Raw genomic sequence first — 6494 nt, 5'->3', positions numbered from 1 at the left:
AGGCTAGGGTTGAAGCCCAACTAAAAATGAATATATTTTAGGCCCGAAATCTACCGCATGATCAGCTCTAAGATACTCGGACCGTCAGGAAGAAGTAGTGCTCAGGCATGGATAGGTATCAAAAATAAAAACCAAACGGTTACCAGCCAAATTATGTAAATATTAGAATATAATTCTATAAAGAGATCTTTTGCAATCAAATACTTATCAGTTACTTTTATTTATCTTTATCTTTATCTTTATTTATCTTGCTTTATCTTAGTTTATCCTTGATCCATAGTTCATAGTTCAGTTCTGTAGCCTCTACTACCTCCTCCTCCAAGAAGATGCGATGGTGAAAGTTCTTCAAGCTCAAAGCATAGGACCCATCACCACCCTTATCTATTTCACTGGTTTTAGACACTGATAGCTACGAAGATGAAAGTCCTTTTTCTTGCCCCGTTCCAATAGAAACCAAGGCCAACACGCCTTTTCCGGTACATCGAAGGGACAACATGGTTGCTACTACTGTGATACCACCGTGAGAAAAAATGATGCCTATTTATGAGGACAAGCAGGAAGTCCACTTCATCATACTATTGAAGAATCTCAAAGTTCCCACACTGGGCTGAATGGACTATATCTTTAGACTGAGCCAGAAATCAAAGTTCTTGGCGACTAGGCCAGCTCTACTCTTCCTTGGGATTCAAGCTCCGGAAGCCATGTTGCTCATGCGGAGATGATCGATCCATCAACCAGTCCTTGATGATGGTCTTGCAGTTCACATTCTACATAGACGAGAGTCAATGGGACTTATTGAAAGCTATCATTAGTAAAGACCAAGGCTAAGGAGAGATCACTCCACTGGGGAACATAGGACTAGATGGTCAAATCGAATATACAACCGCTGATTTGCGAGGAGACCGCTCCTCCACCTAGGTTAAAGCTTTGGTTTCATGTTGCTTTGATTTGCGAGGTGATTGGCCGAAATAGTTCCATGTTTTACCTACCTTACTTTACACAAGAATGAATTGGAACTACAGATGGCATTAGGTATAGGTTGGCCATTGCCCAATATCAGGTCGACTTGCTATCACAGACCAAATTAATCATGTGACATTAATTTGCTGATGATATATATCTTTGTAATTCCTACTATATCTTCTTGCTTTTCAATTAAATTATGACAATGAAATGTTTTATGCGTCGCTTTATCAAGGTTTGGAGCTTTGTACGCTAAATCAATATTTGTGTTATATCCAATTTCTTTTGCTCGGAAGCTACAGGATACATCACGCATGAACCTGACCGGTTCATGAACGGCAGCCACAATAACCTTGCTTCTCGTCGTGCAGCCACATCCCTCCAGTGGGGAGGATGCATTCACGTCAAAAGATGCGACCCAAACCCGGCATTATCCTCGGTGCTCCCACAACGCTCATATCCTATTTAAGGATGCGTTAAGCAGTGCATTTACAGTTTATTTATGAGAAAGGTGAATAATAAGTGATAGAATATATGAACGAGCAACTTGTCACTGAGCTTAGAACCCATTAGCCAAAACTTTATAGATCTGTTGCTGGAAATTAGACCCGGGGGCAATCTTCGGTCGAGGAGAGGGAGCGGAAGGTGGTTACTCACGGCGGGGCGGTGGTTCGTCAACGGGCGGCGTCCTCCGTCTGGGGCGATCGGCGAGAAGGAGCGGCTGATTCCCGCGGCTGGGCGACGATCCGACAGTGGGCGGCGTCCTCCGTCTGGGTGCCTGCACACGAGCCGGTGGCCGGGTCTCCCGGCGCCGGCCCTCCGACGCTCAAGTCAGGGAGGGGGCAAATCGTGTAGAGTAGAGGTAAACGGTGCGTCTCCTCAGTATCGATTTTCCAACCCCCTTTTATAGACCGGGGGTCGGTTTACCTGCGATGTAACGGGGCGAAGCCGTAGTACGGCTCGGCATGTCGTTCAGGTCGGCGCTTGGTCAGGCGAATAATTGCACTGATGTCGGCGATGAGGGCGTTGTACAACCCGAATTAGCACGCTACCAGGCGAATTTATTGCATCAGTGTCGGAGGTATGGCCGAGATCAGAGACTTATCACAGTTGACTAGACTCTGCTGGGCTTATTTGCCGTGGAGAGCTGGGAGTCCGTAGATGACAGGAGTCACGTGCATTAATTGTTGAGTGAGCCGGAGATCCACATTTATTGTGGAGTAAGCCGGAGATCCGCATTTATTGTGGAGTAAGCCGGAGATCCGCATTCATTGTGGAGTAAGCCGGAGATCCATATTTATTGTGGAGTGTGCCGGAGGATCACAGCGGTCATGCGCAATAAATGCCGAAGGGGCGTCATAGTACGGTCTCTGGCCGGACCTCGGAGACGTATAGCCGTAGTAGGTGGCTGACAAAAGTAGGCCTCGGGCATTGGGGTTTCTCTTAGGTCGGAGGTTCCGAGTTCGGGTGCCGACTTCGGCCTTCCAGGGTCGACGATTGTGCGGCTTCTTTGGGGCATTCGTGTCATTTGGGGGAAAAACCTTATTCCCCCAACACTACCCCCGACTTCCGAGTTCGAGCGGCTTGTGGGCTCGGACGTAGGAAGTAAAGTCCATCGTTAAAGTTGGGGGGCGAACTTCGTCCGCACCCTCATGTTTCTTGGAATTTTCGTGGTAGGACCTGCGCCCTTGGGCGTTTCGAGGTTACTTTGTTCGGCGAATTAATGATGGGGTCCATATCCCTACGTCTTTCGAGGCGACTATAGCGGGGGCGGTGTCTCTTGGATTACCGAGGTTGGTTTGTGAGGCGGACCCAGGATGAGGGTCCTCGGGTTCGACGGGGTGGCGCCTCGGCCCCACAATCGAGAATTCCCGCTCATCAATGAGCGTGCCATTTTGGGTTTCAAAACGGACACGCGGCATGACCAGGGGTCGGACGCTTCCGATTTCGTGTTACCGGGTCATAATTTCGGAGGAGTGGAGGCCACACCGGGGCTCCACGTGTCCCAGATTTTATTAAACGAGGGGAGCGGGGGTGCCGTCCGCTCATTCTTCGAGGCGATGGGGTTCTGTGGACCCATAATGAGGTCCCGAGATCCGATGGGACAACACTTTGATTTCGTATTCGATTTATTGATCCGGAGTGGATGCAGTGCCTCGGCCTCAGAGGTCGCCACGTGGCGCAGCCCGATCGGGGGATGGGAACCGACCCCATCGATCTGGGCCGTCAGGGGGGTCTATATAAACCCCACGAGTCTGCCCTAAAGGTCTTGTTTGGCTTCCCCTCATTTTCGTCGTCTTTTTTCCCTTGTTTTCTCCCTCAACCGAATTTTGCCGGCGGTGCTCGGAGCAATTTCTGGCAATGTCCAGTAGGTTTTCTTCCTGTTTTCTCTAGAGTTTCCTCTTTTCTTCTCCTTGCCAACTTCCATTTTCTGCTCTTAATTTTTACTCCATTCTTCTGTGAGAATGAGTCTCGGTCCCGAAGAAGTTGGGTCGAATATGTCAGAGGAGGAACTGGAGACAATCCGCTCCCGTTTCTTCTTCCAGCCCGGGTTTCGTCTTGAAACCGCAGGGCCGGGGGACAGGGTGACGCAGCCGCCCCCAGGTCGGATCGCGGTTTACCGCGAGACACTCTGGGCGGGCCTGCGTTTTCCCACCCATGAGTTCGTGAGCAGCTTGCTGGCCGAGTACCAGCTCGTCCCGGCGCAGTTGGCTCCGAACTCATGGAGGACCATAATCGGGTTTTTGTCCCTGTGCCTCGGGCACGGGATCCCGATCACGGTAGGCCTTTTCCACCGGTGTTTTCTGTTAAAGAAGAACCCGGCGGACGCAGGGTGGCTATATTTCGCCTTTCGGGGCGGTATGTCACTCTTCCGGGGCGCCCCTTCCTCGATCCACGAGTGGAAGGTGAAGTTTTTCTTCCTGGCGTCCGCGACGCCTTGGGGGTTTGAGCCGAGGTGGGGACACCCACGGCTGAAGGCCCTCAACAGACTCTCCGAGCCCACGGGGAGGGAGCTGAGGATCCTAGACTCTGTGCGAGCCCTCGGGAGGGGCAACGACCTGACCGAGCTCCTGCGGGAGGGCGCCCTGGCGAGCGTGGGTCTGAGCTCGGCGCGCCCCGAGGGTAAGGGCGGCTACGTTATTTTCATTCTTTGTCTTTCGCTTTTACTGCCACTGGCCTGACACTTAACAAAATTTTTGATTTCAGATATTCCCCGCATGCCGACCAGCAACACGTCGCTTTTTTTCCGCCTGAGGAGGCGGGAGGCCGAGGCCGGGGGGGCTAATCCCCAGCCTCGGAGGAGGGCGAGGACGGACGGCGCTTCCTCGTCGGCCGGGATGAGTGGCCCCGAGGCGGGGGCCCCTGCGGCCGACCCGAGGCGGGAGCGGGTGGTCAGTGGTGCGAGCCCATCGGCCCCTCCTTGCCCTGCCCCCCTTGCCCAGCGGGGGGAATCATTCGTGGCCCGGCCGCAGCAGCCAGGACCCGGGCCTGCCCGAGGCCCCGAGGCGAGCGGCTCCGGGACCTCGGGTCCGATCGTGCCGAGCTCTTCCCGAGCTTTCCGAGAAGAGTCGGTTGAGCCAGACTCTTCCGTTCCTGAGGGGAGCTCGGCCCTTCAGGACGCCGAGGTCGCACGCTCCATGTTGCGGCGTGCAGTGCTCCCAGCGGACCGGGCCGCGTTCCGGAGGATTTCGCTGGAGGAGGTCGCCGGCAGTGCTTACTGCAGCACCGCCCGGGTAAGTTCCCTTCTTAATTTTCCTGAGTTATTAGCGTGCATACGTGCCTTTCAACTCACAATACCCTCGCTTCTTCTTCTTTTTTTTTTTTTTTTTTTCCAGCATATTCTCGAGCTCGACACCATGGCGTTCCTCGCCCACGGGTATCGAGAAGAAGTTCGGCAGCTCGGCCAGCAGCTGGAGCCGGCCAAGAAAAGAATCGCCGAGCTAGAAGCGGTGTCGGCCGCGGCCGAGGCTCGGTGGGCGGCCACCGAGGCCGAGCGCCTTGCCGTGGTGGGGGCGCTTGAGGAGGAGAAGGCGGCTCACACCATGACCAAGGCAACCATGCGCGGCACGGAGGCGCGCTTGGGGGAGGTCCAGGCCAGGGTCGCGGCCCTCGAGTATGAGGAGAGGGCCCTTCGCCTCCGAATCGAGCAACTTGAGGCCCGGGAGAGGAGGGCTCTCGAACGAGCCGAGCACGCCGTGGAGCTCTTCAAAGAGTCGCAAGAGTTCCGCGACATGTTGGAGGAGGAGACGGTCGACGGTTTCCTTCGAGGCTTCGAGAACTTCCGAGAGCAGGTGCGCCTGTACTGCCCTCAGTATGACTTCTCGACGGTCCGTCCGAGGGAGGACCGGGGCTGGGGGTCCGACGTGCGAGCCCTTCCCACCATCCTGACATCCGAGGCGGGAATATATGAGCAAGACCCCGCCGAGCCTTCGACGAGGGTAGCCGAGGCGGACGGTGTCATGGAGGTGGCTCTGGCGGCCGAGACGGACGCTGTCCCGGAGGTGGTGCCCGAAGCTCCTGCTCCCGACCCCGAGCCTGTTCCGGAGGAAGGTCTTGAGGTCATCAATGTGCCGGACGACCCCCCGGATGTGGCTCCCGCCGCTTAGGACTTAGCGTATTTTTCTTTCTTTTTCATTGTATCCGAGGTCGGCCCTTGAGCGGCCGACTTCCAATTTTGTAATTGGCCTTCCGGCCCTTTGTTAATGAAAAAGTATTTTTGCCATTCCGTGTTCATCTTTCCCTCTGTTGTCGTGACCGAGGCCAGGGCCTTAGCGAACAGCCTCGATGGCCTAGCTTTGCATTTTAATTTCCGGGCTGCTTAACGAAGTTGCCCTTCTTCCCGGGCTACGTCTTAGCCTTCTCGGGTTCCAGTCATCCCGACGAAGAGGAGCTCCGAGTCTTGAGTTTTTTAGAAAATTTCCCTAAGTCCTATAGCTCGGATTTGGGAGACGTGGAGGTCATCGCGTTTAGCCTTTAGGGAAGTCCCAAGGTGTCAAGGTCGGGCCTTAGCCCTTTAACTAAGACCGGACTAGGTCTGTATGTGCCGCTAATCGGGGAGTTTAGTCGGGTCTCCGAACTTAACTCCAAACTCCTCAGAGGGAGCGCGGGCCAATAGGCAGGTTATTACCGAAGGTTTTCGTAGTTATTGTTCTCGGACTCTGCCGAGGCTTCGGTGAGCAAGGCTGGGGTTTCCAGAGATTGCCTTGGTACTCGTGTTTGGCTGGCGCATTCGTGGCCGGGACCACTTTTTAGCCGGACGTAGGAGTTTACGTCGAAGAGCCAAGTCGGGCACTAATTTATGAAATCCTCTGTACCAGTTTCGGAGACTTGACGAACGGTGCATGCATAATGTAATTAGGAGGTCGATCCTAAGCCGACCCGTTAGAGAGGCCCGACTTTGGGGCGAGATAAGGCTTCAACATTAAGATTCCGTTCAGCAATATGTAAATAAAATTTGACAAGGAGGGCGTCCAGTTGAATGTACCTCTTTCATTCTCAGAGTTATGCTTCGCATGGTGGAGTAGGCTGCT

This window comes from Phoenix dactylifera, chromosome 13 (assembly GCF_051530095.1).
Source record: "Phoenix dactylifera cultivar Ajwa chromosome 13, Ajwa_hap1_PhDact_Kaust_v1.1, whole genome shotgun sequence".
Taxonomy (NCBI): Eukaryota; Viridiplantae; Streptophyta; class Magnoliopsida; order Arecales; family Arecaceae; genus Phoenix; species Phoenix dactylifera.
The sequence above is the reverse complement of the archived record's forward strand: the minus strand, read 5'-3'. Positions refer to the sequence as shown.